Source organism: Cetorhinus maximus, chromosome 13 (assembly GCF_964194155.1).
Source record: "Cetorhinus maximus chromosome 13, sCetMax3.hap1.1, whole genome shotgun sequence".
Classification (NCBI taxonomy): Eukaryota; Metazoa; Chordata; class Chondrichthyes; order Lamniformes; family Cetorhinidae; genus Cetorhinus; species Cetorhinus maximus.
In genome coordinates, this window is record NC_135891.1 from 38,517,178 (window position 1) to 38,542,441 (window position 25,264).

Genomic DNA, 25,264 nt, shown 5'->3' on the forward strand with positions numbered 1-25,264 from the left:
CTGACCGGGACCTTGCCCTTCTGTGACCAGAAAATTATAACTTGTTGCCTGGAATATCTGTAACAGTTTAAAAAGACATTGTTTTTATGATAGCATATTAATGAGAGGAATCTCTAATAACATTTACCTATATTTGTTTCTAGTACTGCCGCCCATATGCCATTTTAGTTTTCAGGTGGAGCATTTTAAATCTTATTGGAGTATATAACAAGAGAAGGGAGAACACTTTGGAATGTGCAGATGTTGAGTTCCCAGTCAAGCTATTCAGGTACATGTTAGTCAGTGCGGAAGCTAAGTTCAATTCAATGGAGCTAGCTGCAGTGCCAAAATTAATAACCTCATCAAGTCAGGTCGGCTAAGAGAGGTTCAAGGGTGGGGCAAGGGGGCGGTCACCATTATAAAGTTAAGGAATTGTGGCAGCTAGCTTGCACACAGCAAGATCCCAAATACAACCAAGTGATAATTGACCAGATAATCTGTTTTCAGTTATGTTGACAGGGATGAATGTTGGCTATGGCAGTGAAAGGACACCCATTCTCTTTGAATTATGCCTTTGAAAATTTTATATATTAATGATTTGTTTTTCACTTGATTAATGCATCGCCCAAGAGATTACTGAAAACTCTGGGTGAATAAAGCAGAACTGCAACCCTGCACATCATTCTGAATTTTACCTTCAAAACTCATTCTGCACAAAAATTATATAGTTATAACATTGTATTGTCCCTCAGTCACCATTAGTCTTGTAGTCATGATGTACGGATTTAGTTTTTCATCTTCTGTCATGCTGCTGAAAAGGAACAAAGAGGAATATTCTATTAAGTTTTACAATTCAGTCTGATTTGCAATTACAAAAAATTTACAAAAGCTCAGGATGTGGAGCATCTAATCCCCAAGGGAAGTTTGACAGAAGACACAGTGGTGCAAATGTAGTATCTGATGGTCTAACCAACTTTAATTTTGAATGGCTCTTGAGATGCATCACAATCACACTAAGTGGATTCAGCAAGCATGTAAATATAAATAGGTAACCAACAGACTGACTGGTCACCCACATGATTATCTTCTTCAGTTCTCTGCCGGCGGACAAGTCTGACCCACAGTGGCACAGCAGGGTAGTGCAAGGAGGCAGGTCCTGAATCCACACCACCTGGAATGGGGAATCGAACCCCAGGCTGTTGGCACCAGTCTGTTCTCCACCAACTGTTCAGCCAGTTGAACCGACTGGCCTCCCAAGGAGTCTGAGCTACTGTGGCAATGTATACTTTTGCATGCATGCTGTATCCTGGAGCTATGGTAGAGGCTCCAATTTCTTTACATCACAAAGGATGACCAGGAATCTCGCCCACTCTTACCACTTGCCATTGGCATATACTCAAATGGTTTACAAGTTGATACTCAACCAGTTTGACTGTGTTATGAACACATCTTCCTCGGCCATTAAGTACTGGAGTGGGACTTGAACTCAGAGTTTCTGGCTCCGAGGCAGGGACAAAGCTCACTGCACCACAAGACCTCCCGCGCCATATATCATTCACTAAATTTGAAGGCCCTGACACCCCTATTTGACAATGATGATGGGAAATCATAGACTCTGGGTCTGCAGTTAGATGCAGAATTTACTCCAAGCATCAAAAACCTAAAAATCCAAGAATGTGTCCACTCTTAAGAAAGGGAAGGCCTATACGGGGCAAAGTTTCTGGGGGATTGGAAGTGGCATAGGTAGGTTTTGTGAACAGATGAAAGGTAGATTTTGGGAAATTACACCCATAACTGTACCTGTTTGGCTGAGATGAAGTTGTTCAAGTTTCCGTGCAAACTAATTAGTATATATCCAATGAATTTCCTATGAATCAGTGCCATCAACTAGCATAATTGATTTGTGCTTAGAATAGATCCAATGGGATCACAAGGTATTCTGTTAGAGTAACATGAAAGGTATGGGGAAATAATTCCTCCTCTGATTGAGGCTGCAGACTAAGTAGCACTTATCTCCTTGTCACAGTAATTTTAGAGTAATTTAAATTGCTCTGTACTGAGCCCAAAGAATTTTTAACTTTCCACTTCCTGTACAGGAATAGCCAGATAATGAGCAGATTTTTCAAGCTTTTTGAAAATAAGATTATATAGGCCGGAATTTTACAGCTCTGTCACGGCAGGGCTCTGTCTACTCCCAAATCAGTTCCTATCTTTCCCGGAACTCCATGTTTGAATCCCTCCAATTAGGTTTCTGCCCCTGCCATATTACCGAAACAGCCCTTGTGAAAGTCACAAATGTTGTCCTGTGTGACTGTGACAAAGGCAAAATATCCCTTCTCATCCTTCTCGACCTGTCTGCAGCTTTTTATGTGGCTGATGTTACTATCCTCCTACAATGCTCTCTACTCTCATCCAGCTGCATGGGATTTCCGTCAATGTTCCATACTTATCTCTTGAACGATAGGCAGAGAATCACTTGCAATGGTTTCTCTTCCTGCTCCTCCACTCTTATCTCTGGTTTCCCCCAAGAATCTCTCCTTGGCTTCCTTCTATTTCTCACCTTTATGCTGCCACTCAGTGACATCATCTGAAGGCACAGTGTTAGTTTTCACAGTTACACTGATGATGCCCAGCCCTACCTTACCACCACCTCTCTGGATTCCTGCGCTGTTGCTAAATTGTTAGACTGCTTATATGACATCCAGTACTGGATGAGCAGAAATTTCCTTCAGTTAAATATTTGATGACAGAGCCATTGTTTCTGGTCTCCACTCCAAATTCCATTCCCTAGCTACTGACTCCGTCCCTCTCCCTGGCAACAGTCTGAGATTAAGCCAGCCTGTGCACAATCTTGCTCTCATATTTAGCCCCAAGATGAGCTTCCAACCTTATTTTCATGCCATCATTAGCACTGTTGATTTCCATCTTTGTAACATTGTATGACTTTATCGCTTCTCAGCTCACCTGTTACTGAAACCTTCATTCATGCCTTTGTTACCCAAGACTTGACTGTCCCAGTGCAATCCTGGTTGATCGTCCACATTCTACCCTCCGTAAACTCGAGGTCTTCCATAACTCTGCTGCCTGTGTCAAGCAAGGTCTCGATTCTAAAATTCTCATTCTTGTTTTCAAATCCTCGTTCCTCCCTTTTTTTTGTTATCTCCCCCAGCTCCACAACCTTCCAAGATGTCTGAATTCATCCTGGCCTCTTGTTTATCCCAGATTTTGAGTGCTCCACCTTTGGTGGCAGCGCCTTCAGCTGCTAGGGCCCTAACCTCTGGAATACCCTCCCTACATCTCTCCACCTCTTTACCTCTCTTTCCTTCTTTAAGACACTCCTAGAAATCTACCTCTTTGATCAAGCTTTTGTCATCTCACCTCATATCTAGTATGTGGCTGCGTGTCATATTTTGTTTATAGGGTTCCTGTGAAGTTCCTAGGGATGTTTTATCACATTAAAGGCGCGATATAGATAGAATTTGTACTTTCTATTAGAAGCGGGTCTACCTACATTCTTAGAAAATTTCCAATGCCAACGGAACATGAATTATACATGTTTTTGGAACTGGATTCAACCAATATAACCAACCTGTTAGGGGAATGTCATCATTTTTATTGACATAGAAGCGCAACTTTTTGATTTGTGTGGTTTGCCCCACACAAAGATGGCGTTATTCAGCGCCGGTTCCACGATCAAAAAATTAAACGTTGCAACTACAATAATTATCATCACTTACTGCTCTTCATCACAATCAAACACAAGGCAATGCACACTCACGCACTAATTGTAGCCACGGGAAATTTTAATAATGGTGTTGGAATTAACTCAGGATCACGCCTGGTTCTTGTTTTCCTTGTGTTATTTACATGAAACAGTGAGGTAACTTCCGAGCAATGACAGCTTGACGGGCCAGCTCGAGTCGAGAATCGAAACTCTAAGCTCGTTTCCTGTATCTTCGCTTATTAGCAGCCAAGGCTACGGCTGAAGGACCAGTCTACTTCACACGGCAGATCTAGCTGTAGAAACATGTATTGTTTCATTTTAAAGGGAATGGTTCAGCCTCTGATTCCTCATGAAGTTTAAAGAGCAGCCCGAGGTAAGTGACTGAGTTTGTGTTTGATTGAGGCTTTCTTTGCCATAAGAAAAACAGGAAGTTTACACTGTTACTGCGCTTTGTCCATCAGGTTAAGAAAAGCCTTATGACTTTTACCTTAAATGATTGTGGTGTATTTAAACCTTACATTAAAAAAAAGTAGATGGCTGAGATTGGCGATGTATCCGGCAACATAGACAATGGATGTTTCCAGTATTGTGTGCTATTAACGTGACGATTGACACAAGTTAGTGTATGGAAAGGTTTGGAAATCACATGAAAACCGAATCGTTCGTCATTTAGTTGTGCAAACTGAGCCGAGGGAAACTTGATCAGAAACAAAGTCATTTTCCACGAACTATTGCAAGTCACACGGCCACACTTCCGACAACCTTTCCGGCTTTACGTTAACATGTGACTAATATCAGTGACATTTTTACTTGAGGCTAATGTGACAAAAAAAGAACTCACGTAGGCGATCCATTTCCTATTTGTAGGATGGTTGATGTACAGTCTAAGATATTGAGCAAGGACTGATGGCATCAGGTAATGATTCACCTTACCAAAACCAGGGCAACTCGAAAGTAACATTACCAGTGAGTAAAAATAGAATAATGATTAGCGGTTTGTTACTCATGGGAAATGAACTGTTCAGCTTGTTTATGGGGTTGTACACGTCAACTTAGTCAACGAGCTGTCGTGGGGTAGCAACCTCCCTTTAACGTTTCTTTGCCTCGGAACAACCTCTAGAATGCTTATTCTGAATAATAAGTTGTGTGTGTGTTGATTTATATATAAGCATAGGAACAAGAGTATATGCCATTCAGCCTTTAAACCCGTTCCGCCATTCAATTAGACCATGGCTGATCTGTACTTCATCTGCATCCTTCTTTGCTCTGTATTCTTTGATACCCTTAACTAAAGAAGTGCTATCAATCTTAGCCTTGAAAGTTTTAATGCAGCCAGCATCCATAGTCTTTTGGGGGAGTGAGTTTCCAATACTCTCTGTATGAAGAACAGCTTCCTGATTACTATCCTGAATGCCTGGTTCCAATTTTGATTGTTCTGGATTCTACCACCAAAGGAAATGTTTTTCTGTATATGCCTTACTGAATCTCCTCCCAGTTAAATGCCCTGATGTGATCACCCATCAACCTTCTACGCTGAAGGGAGTATAAGCCAAATTTATGCAACCTGTCCTCATGGTTTTTTAAAATTTCTGTTTATTAAGTTTTCACAACAATCATAATGAGTAACTGCACAAAAATAGCTTACAGTACAGCAATAATTTAATACACTTACATCTGGAAGAGAAAGAGAAAGAAAAGGGAAAGGAAAAGAGAAATAGGAGAAAGAAGATGTAAAAGGAAAGGAAAAAAGATGAAGAAAAAACTCTCCCCAGCACCCCCCCCTCCAAAAGAAAAGAAAATCAACAATAATCATAGGTCAGATATAGTTTCATCTGATATAATACATACAACCTCATTGGGATCAGTTATATGAAAGTAGAGAGCTATAGTTCCTCAAAATAATCAAAGGTTGCCAAGCTACATAAAATCCACCAGTGGAGCGTCTTATAGTGTACTTTATTTTCTCAAATTTAAGATTCTGCATTAGATCACGTATCCAATTAGTAAAAGAAGGTGGGGCAGTCTGTTTCCAATTTAATAGAACAATACATCTAGCCAATAATGTTGAAAAGGCGAGGGCATCAGTCTGAGTTTTTGTAAGAGGGATGCCATTTGGTTCCATTCCAAAGACTGCTATAATAGAAGGTTCAATGTCGCTACTAATAATATGTGAGAGTGATGTAAATCTTTTTTTGTCCAAAACAAAGCCAATTTAGGACACAACCAGTACATATGAATTAGAGAGGCTAGGGCAGTATGGCATTTATCACAGGTTGGATCAAAATTTGAATAATCTTAGATAATTTCACTTTGGATAGATGGATACGATATAAGATTTTAAATTGTAGCAACCATGTCCTGCACATGCAGGTGAGGAACATACATGAGAGAGTTATCTTCTGATAAATCTGAGTCAAAATCTTGCTCCCAAAGAGTTTTTAAGGTAGAACGTGAAGGGCAGTGTAGTGAAAAATTTAGAGAATACAATTTGGAAATGAACCCCCTGACAAAAGGATTTAATTCTAACATAATATCTATCAGTGATTTAGGGGCAATAAAGGAAACTGAGCAATTTTGTTTTGCATGCAAAATCTCTAATTTGTAAATAGCGAGAAAAGTGTATGTGGGACAGAATAATATATTCTGAGAGAGAGTCAAAAGAAGCAAAAATATTACCAATGTATAAGTTAGCAAGGGTTTTGGCGCCCCACGTGTGCCAGACTTGAAAGGCAGAATCTCCTAATGAAGGCAAAAATAAATGATTTGCATCAATAGGGCTGTATAAAGAGAGAGATTGTATTCCAAAGTGTTTTTTGAACTGGGTCCAAATCTTAAGTGACAGTCTAGCAATAGGGTTTGAAGAAAGGTGACTGGTTGAGAAAGGAATGGAGGAGCACAACAGAGCAGGCAGAGATGTGGATTGACAGGAGGCTGCCTCCAATTGCACCCGCGTTAAACTAGCCTAGTCCGAATGAAGCCAAAAAGAAACATTATGGATATTAGCAGACCAATAATAAAACTGAAAATTTGGCAATGCCAAACCACCTGAATGCTTGGGTCTTTGTAGAAAAACTTTACGAATTCTGGGTGTTTTCTTATTCTAAATAAAGGAAGAAATTAATTGGCCTATTGCAACAAAAAATGCTTGGGGATAAAAAATGGAATGCACTAAAATAAGTATAGAAATTTTGGCAAAATTTACAGAATTTAAACAACCATCTAAAGAAAAGGGTCAGCTAGACCAACGTGCTAAGACCTGTTTTGTACGTTCCAACAAAATGTTAAAGTTTTAGCTAGGCTTTAGCTAGTATTTTGGCATCCACATTTAAAAGGGAAACAGGCTGGTATGAACTGCAATGCAGAGGATCCTTATCCACCTTTAAAAGAATAGACAAAGATGCATTGTGCAGATTAGGAGGGAGTGTTTTAGAGAGAAAGCATTCTGAAAACAGAGACAAGAATAATGGAGAAAGTTATGATAAGAATTTTTAATAAAACGTTATTGTAAATCCATTGGACCCTGGTGCCTTTTACTTTGCATGAATTTCATTGCCTTTAGTATTTCATCTTGGGAAAAGGGTACTTCTAACATATTCATAGAGTCAGGCATAAGAGATGCGATGTCAATATTATCAAAAAAAATGGTGGAATAAACCAGGATCTGAAAAGGAGTCCGAGGAATATAGAGTGGAATAAAAAAGTTTGAATTGATCATTGGTCTCCTGATAATGGGTGGTGGTTGACCCTGTTGGAGTGGTGATTTCAGTAATAAGTTGAGAGGAAGCAGACTGACGAAGCTGGTGAGCCAAGAGTCTACCAGTTCTTTCATCATGCCCATAAAATGTACCACATGATCTAAGTATAAGCTTTTCCGTTTGTCTAGTAGAAAGAAGATAAAATTCGGTCTGTGGAGCCAGACACTGCTTGTATAATACTGGGGTAGGGGCAGTAGCATACTGCTGGTTCACTAAGAGAATTTGGTCAATCGGTTGGGACAATTTTGAGGTATTGCATTTATTAAGTTGAGCAATATATGAAATTGTTTGTCCACGTAGGTAAGCGTGTAGCAGTAGCAAAGGAAATATCTGGAGTAGTTTTAAGTTCCATAACAGTATCTATTTGCGAGGAAATGAATTTAGTAAAATCCAGGTCCACCAGAAGAAGCAAATCAAGACACCATGATGGATGAGAAACAGGTTGGTCATGGAATTGTATTGCTAAAACTAAGGGGGCATGGTCAGAGGTCACAAAACTATTGTATGCAGAAGATTGAATAAATGGGGGCAGCCTCTTGTCAAGGAAAAAATAGTCAATATGCGAGTAAGTGTGATGAACAGGAGAGGAAAAGGAGTATTGTCTTGCTGATGGGTATAGAAAATGCCATGATTCTACCAATCCTTGTGTATCCAGAAAAAAACTTATGGCTGAGGCTGATTTTGATATTGGAACAGATTTTGTGGATGAGCAATCTAAATTTGGGTTAAGAACACAGTTAAAGTCTCCTTCAAGAAGTAAGTGATACAAGTCTAAATCAGGTGTAGAAAATAAGAAATTTGAAATGAAATGGTGATCATCCCAGTTGGGTGCATAGGATCAAAGGACAGTTAAAAAGTCTGCCTTGTACTATAACATAGCGGCCATTAGGATCAACGATAACCTGAGAGTGAGCAAAGGGAATGCGTTTACGGATTAGAATTGCCATACCTTTCGCTTTGCTATGAAAATTAGAATGAAACACCTGCCCAACCCAACCCTTCCACATTCAAAAATGGTCAGATGTATGTAAGTCCCGCAGGAAGGCAATGCCCACTTTCAAATTATGTAAATGAGAGAGAACTTTATTTCTTTTAACTGGGTGATTTAGACCTTTCACACTCCAGGTGATAAAATGGATTGGACAACCACCCTCTGAGGCCTTAATATTAGTGGATATTATGGTAATAAAAGCATATCAAAGCATATGGCCCCCATAGGTTAATCATTGCAAATAAAGGATTAAATATTTTTGAACCAGAGTTTATCCACCTAAAGGATGTTAAAAACTAACCAAATGGAAAGTATATATGTATATTTGGAAAAGAACAAGCAAAAGAGAAAAGGGAAGAGAGAAGGGAGAAAAAAATAGAAGAAAAAAGGGAAGAAGGAAAGAAAAGCTTAAATCACCTCCGCAAACGAGGTAAATGCTACCCCTCACAGCTAGTGTGCTATTTAGACCTATCTTACCAGTGTGTCTTGAAAAGACAACACATATTAAAGCAATATGCAACCAAATATCCCTAACAAAAGTATTGTAAAGCTCAGCATATGCTAAACAAGATGCAGAGTCTGTTCAGAAGCAACAGTTTTGTAATACAGTACTCAACAAGCAAGGGAGAATATAAAGAGAGACTCAACTCTCAAAGAATTCAATTGCAGTTGCGGTAAAAAGTAAAATGTAAACTCCCATAGGGTTTATGTAAAACTTGCTGCGATTAGTGTAGTTTGGACATAAGATACAAAGAGATTGGTATAACCAGCAAAACTTATTGTGTAACTGAACTATCACATAGAGTTACCTAATTAAGCATTGAGTACTGTTTTGTCCTGGGTGAAGTCACGATATGACTTACTTAAATTTTGAGAATCCTTAAATTTTGTCTTCGACTGTGATTCTCCAGGTCATCCACCTTCATCAGCAATTTAGTATTTTGGGCTTCCAGCTGGGTCCAGCGTGTCTCCAGAGTCACAATCTGTCACTCAAGCCAGTAGCTGATTCTTCAACATCTCACAGCCTTTGATTGAAGGAGAGGATGGAGGCTTGTATAGTAGCGACAGAGGAACGCAGTTCCAAACAGAGTCCAGCAAATTCAGCGAGAATAGTGCTCTGTAAGTCAGCAAGTATGCTGACAGAATTAAATTCAATGTGGGAAACCACCATGTTGTTACCAGCTGTGATATCAGACACCGCAGTTGATAAAGCACCAGGCCCGGTTTCATTCTGATTGCGTTTGTCTCTGGGTTCAGACATTTTAAATGTATGTTGAGCATCAGAGTAAACCCTAAAACGCTGACAGTCAAAAAGCTGAATCTTTTACCCGATTATCAGTAATTTTTATATGGATTAATTACAGAAATCGTGGGCGCTGTCTTTGGTCACGTCTTATTCCATTCCTGTCATGTGATGGCCTCATAATTTAACCCTTTAACATATTATAATTCTAGTGAATCTGCACTGTACTCCTTCCTACCATTATATCTTTCCTGAGTCTTGGTGCTCAAAACAAAGTACAGTACTCCAGTTGGGGCCTGATGAAAACTCTGTAAACTGAAGCATTATTTCCTCACCTTTGAATTCCAATCCCCTTGCGATAAAGGCTAGCATTCTATTAGTTGTCTTGATTACTATTTGTATGTTCCCACATGCTTTTAGAGATGCGTACAAGGAAAAGTGGAAAGAAAGGAAAAGATAGGTGGAAAGTGAGTTGTGAAGAGGACATAAGGAGTCTGCAAAGGGATATAAACAGGTTAAGTGAGTGGGAAAAGTTTGGCAGATGGAGTGTAATGTTGGAAAATGTGAACTTGTCCACTTTGGCAGGAAGCATAGAAAAGCAACATATTATTTAAATGGAGAGAGATTTCAAAACTCTGATGTACAGAGCGATCTGGGTGCCCTGGTGCATGAATCACAAAAAGTTAGTATGCAGGTACAGCAAGTGATTAGGGAAGTGAATGGGGTTTTGTCATTTATTGCAAGGGGAATGGAGTATAAAAGTAGGGATGTTTTGCAGCAGTTGTACAGGGCATTGGTGAGACCTGTATACAGTTTTGGTCTCCTTATTTAAGAAAGGATATAAATACATTAGATGCAGTTCGGAGAAGGTTCACTAGACTGATACCTGGCATGGGGGCTTATCTTATGGGAAAAGGTTGGACAGGCTGTGTCTGTGTCCACCAGAGTTTTGAAGATTGAGAGGTGATCTTATTGAAACATATAAGATCCTGATGGGACTTGACAAGGTGGATCTGAAAGGATGTTTTCACTTGTGGGAGAGACTAGAACTAGGGGACACAGTTTAAAAATGAGAGTCTCCCATTTAAGATGGAGATGAGGAGAAATATTTTCTCTCAGAGGGTCATGAGTCTTTAGAATTCCCTTCCCCAGAGAGCCGTGGGGGCAGGGCTATTAAATATTTTTAAGACAGAGGTAGATAGCTTCTTCACTGATAAGGGAGTCAAAAGTTATTGAGCATTGGGGGGAATGTAGACTAGAGGCTACATTCAGATCAGCCATGATCTTAGTAAATGGGGGAGCAGGCTTGAGGATCCAAATGGCCAACTCCTGCTCCTAATTTGTTTTCCTAATTCATACATTGACAACTAAGTCAATTTGCTCGTCCACAGTGCCACCATTAAGAAAATATTCCAATTTGTTTTCCTTACAAAGTCCTCATACATCTCCACATTGAATTCTGTCAGCCATAGTTTTGCCCACTCACTTTTTTGTGGTGTCCCTATATACCTTTCTGCGCTCATCTGCATAATTTACATACCTCCTAATTTAATATTATTTACAACTTAGATATGCAACACTCTTTCTTCACCAAAAATATTATATCTGGTAAAAGTTGAAGCCCAGTACTGATCTTTGGAGAATACCACTCATCACACCTTGCCAATCAGAGAACAAACCCTCTATTCATTCTCTTAGTCTGCCACTTCCAAAATCAATTACTGACCCATGGCATAAGATTACCTCCAATCTCATGCACTCTTATATTCATACAGGCAATATCCCAAGACATTCCGCTATCCACCATAGTGACCTCTTTAAAAAATCCATCAAGAATAGCCAGACATGGCCTAAGCTTCACACAACCATACCGATTATCTTTAATCAACTAATATTTGTCCAAGTGCTCAACCATGCGGTTTCTGATGATAGTTTCTAGTAATTTCCCCATAATTAATGTTAAACTAACAGGCCTGTAGGTACCACACTTCTTCCTCCCTTCTTAAATAATGGAGTGATATTTGCAATTTTCTAACCTAAAAGCACAATTTCTGACTATAGAACCTTTGGAAGCTTATGATCGATGCTGTACGATTTTTCTGCTAATTCTTTTAATACCTTAGGATTGGAATTGTCAGCTCCTGGCAACTTATCTGTCTTAAGTCCTATTATTTTCTCCATTACCATTCTCTTACTTATATTAAATCTACTAAGTGCACCCCCTCCCCCTCACTTGATTTACTTCTGGTTCCTGTGTACCACTGGTATTTTGTCCTCTTCCTCCCATATGAACATGAATACAAATTATTAATTTAATGAGTCTGCCATTTCCTTATTGTCCATTAGTCTCATCTTAATGAGTTACATTCTTCTTTACGACTCTTTTTCTCTTATAGTTATAAAAAAACTTCTGCAATTAGCTTGTAAGATTTTTTTAGTATTCCTTTTTGCTCCTATTATTGCTTTCTTTGTATCCCTCTGTTGCTTTTGATAGATTTCCCAGTCAATTGGATTTCCACTTTTCCTTGCATTTGTGCTGGTCTTTTTTAGTTTGATTTTGTCATATATCTTATTTGTTGACAGTGGTTGTTTGACAACACAAGTATTGTATATATGTTTCTGTATTTTGTAGGAGAGTGGAATTTCAGGCCTTGAACACTGTCCTTATAATATTCTGTGAATTGAAACACTGCTGCCCAGTCTGTTCTAACATTAAAAAGTAATTATTGCGGTACTGAGTTCTGCATATAGAACAATACAGCACAGAAGGAGTTTGTTTTAGCTCTTTTGAGGAGCAATCTAGTTAATCCCACTTCCCAGCTCTTTCGCCATATCCTGGTATTTTTTTCCCCTCTTTCAGGTATTTATCCAATTCCCTTTTGGAAGCTACTATTGAATCTGTTTCCACCACCCTATCAGACAGTGCTTTTCAAATCCTAATCACTTAATGTGTGTAAAAAAAAAAGATTTTCCCTCATGTCAACTCTGGTTTTTGTGCCAATTACGTTCTATCTGTGCACTCTTGTTTTTGATCCTGCAGCAATTAGAGGCAGTTTTTCTTTATTTACTCTCTCTTCATGATTTTGTAGACACCTTTATCAAACTTCCTCTTAGCCTCTCTTTTCTAAGGAGAATAACCCCACCTTACTCACAAAACTTAATCTCTCATCCCTTGAACTATTCTAGTCAATCTCTTCTGTACCCTCTGCAATGCTTTCACACCCTTCCTAAAGTGTGCTGTCCAGGACTGGACTCAATACTCTAACTGGGGCCAAACTAATGTTTTATCTAGGCTTTTGTACTCTCTGCCTGTATTTATAAATTTCTGGATTGCATCTGTTATTTTAACTGCCATGTTAACCTGTCCTTCCATCTTCACCAATTTATGCACAAACATTCCCAGGTCTCTCTGTTCTCGCACCCTCTTTAAATTGGTACCACTTAGCCTGCATTGTCCCTGCTCATTTGTCCTACAAAAATGTGTCACCTCACACTTCTCTAATTTTGTGTTGTGTCTGAGGAGCATTCTACCTTAGAGTAAAACACTACTAGTTGCAGCTGTGTCACTGGTAATAGGAATATTGTGAATGGATTATTACATAAGAAATAGATATTGGGATATATCTTGAATGTGTGTACTAGTGTAAAATGAGTGATAGTAAACTGCTTGCTTTCCATCTCTCCCAAGAAGTTGAGGGAAGTATAAAGCAGGAGAGGTGTATAATGGGCTGCTGACTCATTATCACATGTTTCACACTATCGCACAGATCTGTCTTGATTAGCTTTTCGTTTAGCATATTGGCACTAAAAAAAATAATAGCTTCTATGTATTATAAATATTTCATCTAATTCAGATTACATAATTAATATATAGAATATTAGCTTAGAGGGAGTGCTAATAAACTGTTAACTAAATTAGTTCAAATTATTTATGGATTAAATCTAGGTAGTTGTGAATGATTGCAAGATTTATAGTCAAAGATTCAGCTAATGTTATAATGTTATATGTGTTCCATTAAACTTTAGCTGAATTCTTGAAGTTTATTTCCAGATTGAAATTGATGTGTTATTTTGAACATTGCTTATTTCTCTGAATTTGTTTTTTTTAAATGGTCATTCAACAACATGGCCTGAAGGTCTGATCACATGGCTTTTCCCATGTTACTTGGGGGTCACCACAATGTTTGTTGATCATCTTCATTTAAAAAAAAGTGGTGGGTGTTTTTTTTACAACCAGATGCCCTTCCTGTTGCTAGTTCTCCTCATTTATCTGGGCTGGAGACTGACACCATTACACTCTGTAGCTAGCTTATTTCATGATTAACAAGTCCTGGAGTGGGATTTGAACCTAGGACCTCCAGCTTAGAGGTAGGAGAGGCTACCCACTGAGCCACTCTCAGCAAGTGCTGCTAATTTGCTATATTCAAATACTTTATAGCATGCGTTATACACAATTGAAGTGGCAGTGTAGTTGTGAATTTGACAAGATATTTTAGTTTTATTTTTGTATGAAGTGGTTGAGTTAAATATTCACACAAGATTGATGATACAGTTGAGAGTGTAAGGCCAATGTATCCAGTGTAGGGGTGTCTAACTTTTGAAGCAATAGGCCAGTTCCTTGTGACACATTCATTATTGGATTGTGCATGATGAAATCACTTTTGAGTAAGATTTAATTATGATGATTCAACCCTTTGTCCAACATCCAGTCGACATTGAATTTCTTCAAACCTATTTACATTCCTTTGAACTCCAGCCCCTCCTTTTCTAACTCTGTCTTTCACTTTCACCTTTGTTTCTTTACTTCAACCCACTTCTGACTCATTTATTTTTAATCTCTTCCTTTATTTCTGCCTCGTTGTCCTTCACTTCTACCTCCCTCATCCTTCATTTCTGCCCCCATCTTCCACACTGTATCTTTCTACTCATTTAAACTTTCTTCTTTCTCTTCTGTTTAAAAGCCTTTCTAATATCTATCTGTAAAGTGTACGTGGGATGAGGCAGGAGCTTGGGGGATTATGGGGGTTGTGGGTGAGTGATGCAGTAGTCAGTGCACCAGGCAGGCTTTGAGGCCCTCCCTGCCAGCCTGTGTGCAGCAGCAGCTGCAGGCCATCCTGTTAAGCGGTTCCACCCTTTTCCAAAATGGTAGCCTGGCTGCAAAGGCCTTATTCCTATTTTAAATTTAAAAAGGTTGGCGAGAGCTCTCCTCCATTTTGAAATACCCTTTACCTCACTTATCTGCCATGACATCTTGCTGCTGCTTTGAAGCTGGAAGGCCTCTGTCTGGCTGACCAGTTTCGAGACCTCACCTGCCATCTTTACGTGGATGGTGAGTTCTGGGGGAAAATCACATTGAGTGATTTTATTTCCCACACAAGTGTGGACTTCTGACTCTCATTTGTACCTGATGGTGGGGTTCAGAAGCCCACAGGGAATATCCTGCCCCACCTCTTTAGTGGGTGAAGGAGAGAGAGAAATAGACGAGGAAGAAAGGGAGAGGGAAGAAAAGCTAAGCTTCTCACTTTGTACAAATTAATGGTAGTTAGTCATACTCAATTTTAGGATGTTTTTGGCTACAGAACTATCAATCAAAATGGAATGTCCCCCAGAAACCTGCCTCATTCGCCAACTTCACAAGCCAGATATACTAAGCTGGTAAACTTGATCCTCTGTCTGTTGAAACAGAATGCACAATTAATAACAGGTAGGGTCTTAAAAAATACTTTTTAAGCATTTTCAGTCACTGTAAAATAGCTTTTGTAAAGACTTTTGACCTACAAGAGATCATATAATCTAGTAACGAGGTATGTAAACCAACTATTGAGCAATGCTGGTTAATGTCTGAAAACAAATAAGAACTGATGATTTTTATACCGGGTCTCAAGCTTGTCTCTTGATTTATCACATGGTGGAGTTGGCATGCCTGTGTGCAGCATTTGGTAGTGGGACCAAATGAAGAACAAGTAGCAGCTCTATAAAATATCCAGTAAGTTAACACTGCTGCAGTCAGTGCCAGCCCACTTTAAGCACTGTCCAAGGATCAAAGCTGAGTCTTCCAGGCCTGTATGGCTTGCTACAAGCTACTACATGACGCATATTCCCCAGGCCATTGGATAAGCTTAGACCAGTGCGACAATGTGATCAGCGACGGGAACAGATATTTTCTGAAGTACCACAAAATATATTGTTTAAATGAAAAGAACTTTCATGTCAGCTGATGCGTAAAACATTGCTTACACCAGACACCATTGGCTGGATTTTTAGATCTTGCCGGGGCTAGAAACAGAGTTGGGTGAGTGTGGAATTTTATGCTGCTGGCTGCTCGATGGTTCCTGGCTCCATCCTGGCCCTGGGCTTTTGTCCCAGAGGTGTGATTGGTGGGCGGGGAAGAGGAGGGGGAGGAGTAGCGCAACAGGAGCAGGTGACCTGAATAATGCTCTTCGTCCATTTGAGAAAGGATGGAATTAGAACACTTAAAAACTACTACATATACAAGTGTTGTTTAGAAAAGGAGCCCGAGGAAAATTAATGTGCACCAGGAGTCAAAGAACTTCAGAGTTTGAAGGGATAAAACATTTTGAAGCTTTTTTGTTCAAAAAAACAAAAATAAACCACAATTAATACTGTATTGAAGTCTCAGGTAGACAGGACTCATCTTCCGGAGACAGTGGGGGGGCAGTTTAGCTGCCTGAGGCAGCCACATGGTGGCAGATTGGGGTCGGAGCAGGTGGCAGCTCTCCAGGCCGCCTTAAGTCTCTACCAGTTTGTCTGGTGCAGTGGCAGTGAAGGCCACCGAGTAGAGGCACTTCCCCTAACGCTGGTGGCCAAGGTGCAAAGGCCATTTATTAAATTTAAATTTGAAAAAGTTGGAGAGCGGGTGTCTCCATTTTGAGGTGCTCTCTATCTCACCTACCATGGCATCCTGCCGGACCTCTGATTGGCCTACCAGCTTTGAGCGCCCACCCAATGAATGGCAAGCCTGCCCTTTAGCCATTAATTGGCCGCTCTGGGGAAAATCACAATGAGTAACGATTCCCCACACAATGCAGACTTCTGACCTACATTTGAGCCTGATGGTGGGATTCAGAACCCTATAGCAACAATTCTGCCCATACCCTTGGACTCTAGATCCTGTATTATGATAATAATACATTTTCTTTCATAGAGGTATTACACTTCTGATGTATACACACTATTTAAAAAAGCGCATTGACATCAATTTTGGGTAACAATTGCTTCCCTCATATCAATACAGGAGTTCAATTGTAATTTTGTGCCTAATTGGAGGAACCATCTAAGTAGTTAATCAGGTTCAACACGCTGCTCAGATCCCAGGATAAATCGAGCTTTTTTTCATGATGAGGGGTCAGGGGTTATGTGCATGCCATGTCGATAAGGGTTCATCAGGTCAGGCAGGAGGTTTGAAGAAAGTCTGAATGGAGTGAATCCAAACTTTGATTTCAAGGGTGTTGAACTTTGACCAAGGTACCAGGTACAGCTTTTTTATGGAGCCCATTATGATAAAAATAGTTTCTAACATGATGAGAACCCTCGACTGATTCTTTTAGTGGTGCCTTTTCACTTCAGTCATAATGAACTTAAGGCTCAAAACATGCAAATAGAATTTGTAAAAGTTATGTAATGATTATTTTCTTTAATGAGGGTCCTGTGTATTTCATGGGACCGAATTTACAATTATGCAGTCTCAGTGGAGAAATTTGCCAACTGGCCGTGTATACCAAGAAATCACAGATGTGTTGTCCATAGGAACATAAGGGCGTAAGAACAAAAGAAATAGGAGCAGAAGTAGGCCATTCGGCCCCTCAAGCCTGCTCCGCCATTCAATAGATGCTGGTTGATCTGGCCTTAACTCCACTTTTCTGCCTGCCGCCCTCCCCATAACCCTTGTCAATCAAAGCTCTGTCTAAATGAGCCTTGAATATATTCAATGACGCAGCCTCATTGGGGAAGCGAATTCAAAACACTAATGATGCTCTGAGAGAAGAAATTCCTCCTCATTTCTGTCTTGAATGGGAGACTTCTTATTTTTTACCTGAAATCCCTAGTTCTAGATTCCACCATGAGAGGAAACATCCTCTCAGCATCCACCCTGTCAAGTCCCCTCAGAATCTTATATGTTTCAACGAGATCATCTCTCATTCTTCTAAACTCCAACCTGCCCAACCTTTCTTAATAAGACAAACTCATTATCACACGCAGCAGCTTGGTGAACCTTCTCTGAACTGCTTCCTATGCAAGTATGTTCCCCTTTAAGTAAAGAGACCAAAACTGTGCACAGGTGTGGTTTTACCAATGCTTTGTATTGTTGTAGGAAGACTTCTGCAATGTATTAGATGGAAAATCATAAACAATGTGCCCCACAGTTTCCTAAGACATATGACTGGCTGACAAGAGGCCACAGTTGTACTGTGTATTGTAAAATCAGACCTTGTGTTTGTTCTTTCAATATAAAGATTAAATTCAATTAGCATCCTCCCTAAAATGGGGCAGAATTTTACGGCCCTGTTTTGGCGCAGGCGGGGCTGTAAAATGCAGCGAGCCATTATGAACGCCATTGACTTCAGCGGGAATGTAAAATCCCGCTGTTGTAAAATTCTGCCCATGGTTAAGTACCAAACACAAATAATGTTTATATGAGTGATTATGTAATAAGAAGTCAAATTCATGATTTTTTGTTTTTTCACACATTTCATATACATGGTTCAGTAAGGATAACAGAACATCTGTTATTAGTGTTATCTATGTATTCTAGTGGAACACTATTATAACTAATTTTATGCGGCTGTCAGTTGCAAATATCTTTTTGTTATTATTAACACCCTTGGTCTTCCAATTTTTGAACTGTTACAATACCTGTAGAGACCAATAATCTTTCAAAAAGATGAAAAAGAAAGGAACCCCCACAAGATAACAGAGAGAAAACTGCTGGATCTTTTTCAAAATTTTACAGTAAAAAACCAACTAAAATCAACTTAATTAAAACATAAATTAACAGGCGAAGGATATTTTAAATACAAAGGTAAATTTAGCTTTAAATAGTTGATACAACAAAGATGTACCTCACATAGTTACAAGCATTCGCTTTACTTCCTGCACAAATGTACAGCACATGCAATCTCACAGTCATTCCAACTTGGCCTTCATTCTGTAGGACTGCTCACTTCCCATTCAATCGTTTTGGTGCTTGAGTCGCATTCACTAGCAGCGATGTTCCGTCTGAAGTCCTCGGACATGGTTATCACTGACAAGGCGCAGGTCTACAAACTTCTCTCTCTCCCTTTCTCGGGTCATGATGGCACAGAATCCCCAGAGACTCCCTTCTCCACCCCTTTAAATGGTCTGGTAGGCTCTGGCAACACCAAGACAGCAGCAAGGGATCTGTCCAATCCACAATCCCTTGCTGTTCCTGTCTCCTGCTCTCTGTTCTTTTCAACTGTATTGTGCACACAGTAACACAGGGCGGGATTTTCCCCTCAGTTCACTAATCGTGGTGGTGGATGTGAAAATCGTCATTTTATCTGCTGGCCGCAATGGCAGGTTTTTGCGCCGTATTGTCCGTTTCTCACCTTATTAAATATGCATGCATGGGAAACACACTGGATTGCATGCCCATCCCACCATGAGCTCACTAGCTCACTACTTCCTCACTCTGGGCGCCATATTTAAAGTGCAGCTGCGCACAGCATTACCAATGTCTGCAGCCCATGACTGCTCCACTGAAGACATAGCCCCGAAAGTCAAGAAGATTTAGTGACACCTCACCAGAATGCCTTTTGGACACAGTCAAGACGCACCGCAATGTCCTCTATCCACGCTCTGACCGTAGGAGGACCAGCAAGCTCACCAATTCAGCTTAGGAGATGGTGGCAATGGTGGTCAGTGTCAATGCTGCACAGAAAATGTCAGGCACCCAGTGCAGAAAAGAGAATGTATGATCCCATCCGTGATGCCAGGGTAAGTTAACCATCGCATCACCCTCAATTCACACACTCACAAGCCCATCATACATTCACTGATATCTCACTCACTGCCAGCTCAAGGAACATCACCACTCACTCTCTCACACACACCCTCACATCTCCATCTGGCCTCATCTCCTCTGGAGATCGCATCCTCATCGCATCCATGGCACCCCTCATCACCCACAATCCCAGGCATCCTTATCATTTGGCCTGGCGTGCGTCTTGCTCACACTCTCTCCATCTGTATTTATGCAGGACAAGATCGCATACAATTGCAGGGAGAGGTCCCACACCCTGGGGTGGAGTGCTGGAACTTAAGGTCCTTTCTCAGTTCAAAAACTGAACGATTGAGCTGGCTGGAGAGGATGTGGACCGTGCCTGTGGCGATGGTGAGGTCAGCGGCAAACACCCACGTGAGAATCCTGCACCAGCTCAACCCTCAGACAACCATACTGGTCATGCATTGTCCTGTTTTAGAGTCGCCTGCCATGCACTAATTATCTCTGCTTTCTTTCATGGGAACGTCAGCCAAGTGCCAGTTGGCCTCAACCAGACAGGCAATTGGCTCGAGCCCCGTTGACACCTCATGAGGATCCTGAGGACACCACAGCAGAAGATCTGTCACAGCGCTCACCCACACCCTCCATCAGCGCAGAGACATACACCATGGTGGGACCTACTTCTAAAGCAGAGTCGGGATCACAATCTGGTGAGCACAGCACACAATCTGGTCCACAGCAGGCGGAGGCACAGACACCTGAAGTTTCCAGCACTTGAAGGACTGCTGGAGGCCAGGATTCTGCTGAGTCCGAGTCAGAAGATGAGCCTCCGGACTTGGTCCTTAATCAGTTGGTGGAGCTGTAGCGACAGTCACGGGAACATCAGGAAAGGATGTCGGCTGCATTCCTCAGATTGTAATGGATGATGGAGGAGTCCATCTGCGTTCAATCTGAGGTGATAGCGCCGACATGCCAATACACCGCGGTCAACACTGGCAGGATGGTGGCTGCCACGGAGACGTTGGTCCAGGACATCGGTCTTGCACTGGTGCGGGGGCTGCACTCCATCGCTCTAGCCATTGGTGGCATCCATGAGTTGCCTGTGAGAGGGGGTGCAGGGCACCTCACTCTTACTCCAGCTGCCCCTTCTCCTCAAGGAGTCAGTCAGGGGCCCTCGAGCACCCACAGGGAGGAGGGCCAGCAGATGGACACCCTGGGGCTATCCACCCCGGTGACTCCAGGAGTGTCCAGCCGACCCCAATTCCCTCTTCCTGTGACCCCATCACCTCCAGCTCAACAGGCTGAGGAGGGTACACCTGCCCTAGAGCAGGGCACCCAGAGCAGGCCGGGGCCCTCCAGGCTTCCAGAGGACGCCTGCCAAAGTCATCACAGACAACAGGGTGTAGCAGTCAGCAGGCTGCCTCCACCTCTGCTGTGGATGCCATGGATGCACCCAGGTGTAACAGTAAGGTTAGGAAAGTTAAAAAATTTAGGAGCACAACAGTGGCATGGGTGTTCACGACATGTATAGAATGTTCACAAATGTAAATAGAACCGCACCCATTTCACATCTCCTCTTGTGTATGCCTCCTTTTTATGATGAGCTGTGTTGCTGTCAATCACGTGTGATACCATGGTGCCTCCCACCCACTTATCACAGATGTCGCTATCATGGGCCTCTCATCTATGTAGTGTTCTTCCGTGTCACCACACTGTGTGCCTCTTTCTCTGATCGTTCTCGACATCAGTGATACCTTGATCTTAATGTTAAGTGTGCTTGTGGAAGGAACCTCATTCACATGCTTTGCAGGGTCATGTTTATTCTTGGCTGTAAGATTGAGGCAGAGGTGTTCTCCTATCTCATCTGCATTCTTGAAAGGTGAAGATGTAGTGTACAAAGAGAGATGTGTTTATGCATGGAGAAGGGTCATAGATTGTGCAACTTCATGGGCTGAATTTTCATCTCGGCACACATGAACGTTGAAATAGTGCGCGATGATGGCGGGCGAGCACCCTGATGTCATTGCGCGATATTTCGGTCGGCGGGCGCATAGGAGTCGGCAGCGCACCTGCTGACAATTAAGAGGCTGTTAAGCCCATTAATAAATTAATGGAAGTGAATTTTTCCCTGCCTGTCCAACCTTATGGTTGGCGGGCGAGTGAATAGGCCAAGCGGCCTTTCAATTTTTTAGGAAATCTCATCCACAGGCAGGATGAGGTTTCCAATGTTAATTAAAAATAAAATAAAAGTTTTCCGAACTCATTTTCAACATGTCTCTGCTCATGTGACAGAGTCTCATGAGGGGGCATGTTTTCCTTTTTTCTTAAAACTTTATTTTTAACGTGGAAAATCTTCAGCTCCCCAAGGCAGCTCTGTGCCTTCAGGGAGCTTCCTGTGAACACACCCATGTGCATGCGCTGACTTCCGCACTTGCCCTCCTCCCCACCCCCACCCCCCAAGCAGCACTGAGCATTTCAGCACACGATTCACACTAGCTGGCCGTTAATTGGCCAGCCAGTGTGAAATCGTGGTCGGGGCCTGATCGTGGGCAGCGGAACATTGTGCAGCTGCTCTTGGGCCCGCCCGCCATGGCTGCCCAATGAGGAGAAAATCCTCTCCCGTGTGCTCTCTGTCATCCGACAGGGTTTTCATGCCATGAGCCTATACCCAGAGCTCGTGTATGCTCCTGTCTGCCAACCGCGTTTCCAACTTTCCTAGTATCGGCTAAGCCCACCAATAAGTGGGAGCACCTTGCCACCTCAAGGTGCTGAAGCTCTGCCCCTCTCAGCCATATTATTGCCCTGGCATTCGAACCTACAATCTTGATCGATTCTCAACCTGTAATTGTCAGCATTGCGGCCTCAAGGCTCTCGTCACGATGTTGGGATGCAGCGCTGTCTAACCCATCACCTAAGCACTCGCCGAGACTTGTGATGCTAATTGCAAATGGTGACTTTTGGCGGTCAACAGAGCCTTTGAACATGCTCAGGAAGTACACATCATAACTTTAGACAATGTTGTGAAGGAGCAATGGGAGAGGAGCGAGGATGTACTGAAGCTGAAGTCTACACTTCATTCGCAATGACTCAGCACCTTAAGGGCCTTATGGTGTCTGAGCATTTTGGAGGTTGCAAAGGCCAAGGCTGGCCATGAGGGCACAATGTGTGTCTTAAAGAGGAGATATTTTATTGTCTGGCATGCAAGTGGTTGAATGTCATCATCTTCAGGTGCTCCACATGCATGGTAAGGTGAGGATAAAAGCAGGCCAGCATCCCTAACTTGAGAGTGCCAGATGTTAATGTAATAGAGAAGAAGGTGGCACAAATGGTTGAGTTATATTTGATTAGATGCACACCCGTGGAATGTCCTCGGCTGCCTTGGCCCAAGTGCCACCTATCAGTTTTGCCATCGAGGTTACACAGAATGTGTGGTCCCGTTGCTGGAGATGGATCTCCTTGAGGAGCTTCATCAGAATGAAGGCACACAACTACAAGCTCACTGAGGACAGTGGAACAGCTCCTGGGTCTTGAATGCTGCCATTGTGACTGGGAAGCTGGGGATACGCTTGAAGAGGCAGTATTTTTTGACATTTGATGCTGGTAATCTCCCCTCATCTCAGGAAGGACACATACTCCCGATGCTTCATCATCCTTCAAAGTATCAGGACAATGTCAGCCTGATGTGTAACTATTCACTCTCCTATTGAAGTGCATGGTTGAAATGAGAGTAATAGCATCGCTGGTGCTAGTGTTGGCTCATGATTGAGGGCACTTGTCTAAAAGGGTACTCACTGAAACTCATCATAGTCGTCATGGAATCTGGTGGCTATGAGGGCTTCATGCGCATGCCTGCCTCATCTGCCCCGTGCAATGGCCTCTTCCCCTGAAGACTTGGCTTCTTCTAACTCAACACCCTCATCTCCTTCGATGTCCTCTCATCGGAGGAGACATGCAAATCCTCCATGTCAGCATCTGGCAAGTCCTTGCCCCCTTTGCAGCGCCAGGTTATACAGCATGCAGCAAGCCACGTTGATTCACGAGACCCTCTGGGCGGTGTACTTCAGTATTCCACCTGATGGTCCAGGCATCAGAATCGCATCTTTAGGATCCCTATAGTCTGCTCCACCAATGCTCGGGTAGCAGCAGGAGCTTCGCAGTACCTTCTGTCTGCAGGATTATGTGGCCGCCACACGGGTGTCATCAGCCACATTCTTTGTGAGTACCCCTTGTCACCGAAGATCCAACCCTAGATCTTGTGTCATCTCTCGAAAATGTCTGGGATCTGTGATCTACTAAAGATGTATGAATTGTGGACGCTTCTTGGGTATCTGGCGCGAACCTGCATGGTTTCTTATGGTCGCAGACCAGCGATACACTGAGCAAGTAGAGGCATGTCCTGTTTATGTGTTGTCATGCCTTTTGCCAAGGGGCTTTTATAGTCACATGAGTGCAGTTGCTGAAACCCTGCTCCTGTGGGAATCTGGAAATCACTGCAAAGCCCACTGCTCCAGTGTCCTGATTTGCTTGATCTCTGTTGAAGATGGCATAATTGTGGGCATTGGCAAAAAGGGCATCTGTCACCTGATGAATGCATTTGTGAGTAGCCGCTTCAGGGATCCCACAGAGGTCCACAGTAGAGCCCTGGAAGGAGCCACTCGTGTAGAAGTTCTGAGCAGTGGTTACTTTCACAGCCACTGGCAATGGATGGTCTCCCAGTCCCCATGACGCCAATTTCTGAAGAATGTGGCAAATGTGAGTCACCAGATCCCTGGACATGTGCAGGCATTGTTGGCACTGTCTCTTGCTCCGCTGTAGATAAGAAATACAAGTTCTGTGCACCCTCGGTCTTGCGAGGTACCTACGCACGACATTTCAGTGAACCTCACCCTCTGCGTCTGGAGGGGGCCCTGCTGCGCTTTGGTCTTGAGGGTTCAGCTCCTCTCTTTGGCAAGCATGGTACCTCTGTTGCAATCTTCTACTTCTTCTCTCCTGCCAGTATGCAATTATGCAACAGCAATATATCCAGGCTCCATCTTCCTGATGGTTTCCTCTCTGCAGCATCAACAAGAAACAGATATGAGTCAGCATCAGCTTGAAAAGGTCCTATTTCTGTCAATGACTCATCAGTGAATGTGGGCTCAAGGGCTTTGTTCCAGTGTTGGAAACCAATCGCCCCAAAATTCCAGGCCAGCACAGGGTTCATTTCAACGTGCGCCTTCCCCTGTCCCACCACCCTCCTCTCTGCATGACCGTCTGCTATGAGATTGCTTTGGCCAGGCTCTTGGATATGCTGCTTTCAGCCAAGGTGCTTGGATCCTCATTCACTGCACTCTAATACCACACTCCTTGGAATACACATGAGGAAAAATGTTCATTCAGGAACTGAGATTATTTGGGGGGCTGGGGTGGGTCGTGGGGGGTGAGGGGCTGAGGCTTCTCTTCTGTGAAGTTGCCAGCACCACAATTGTAACACGCATCTGAAGCTTATCCAGTTGCCCAGTTGCTCTGGAGTGTGTTACCCCTCTGAGGAATCTCCAAACTGTAAACAAGGGGTTAATACAAGGAGATCGATTAGTATCACTTTGTGGGA

General features: G+C 42.3%; 1 protein-coding gene across 3 annotated transcripts in view; it reads left to right on the forward strand.

The window, feature by feature from the left end:
* Positions 1-3,635: 3,635 nt before the first annotated feature.
* Positions 3,636-25,264, forward strand: part of helz2a (helicase with zinc finger 2a) — a 122,644-nt gene continuing 101,015 nt past the window's right edge. For 2 of the 3 annotated variants that reach the window (XM_078555298.1, XM_078555301.1), the window contains exon 1: positions 3,636-4,076. The gene's annotated coding sequence lies outside the window, so the exon portion shown is untranslated. Of the gene's footprint in view, positions 4,077-4,570; positions 4,670-25,264 lie in introns of all 3 variants that reach the window. The other variant, XM_078555299.1, reaches the window with a different exon arrangement.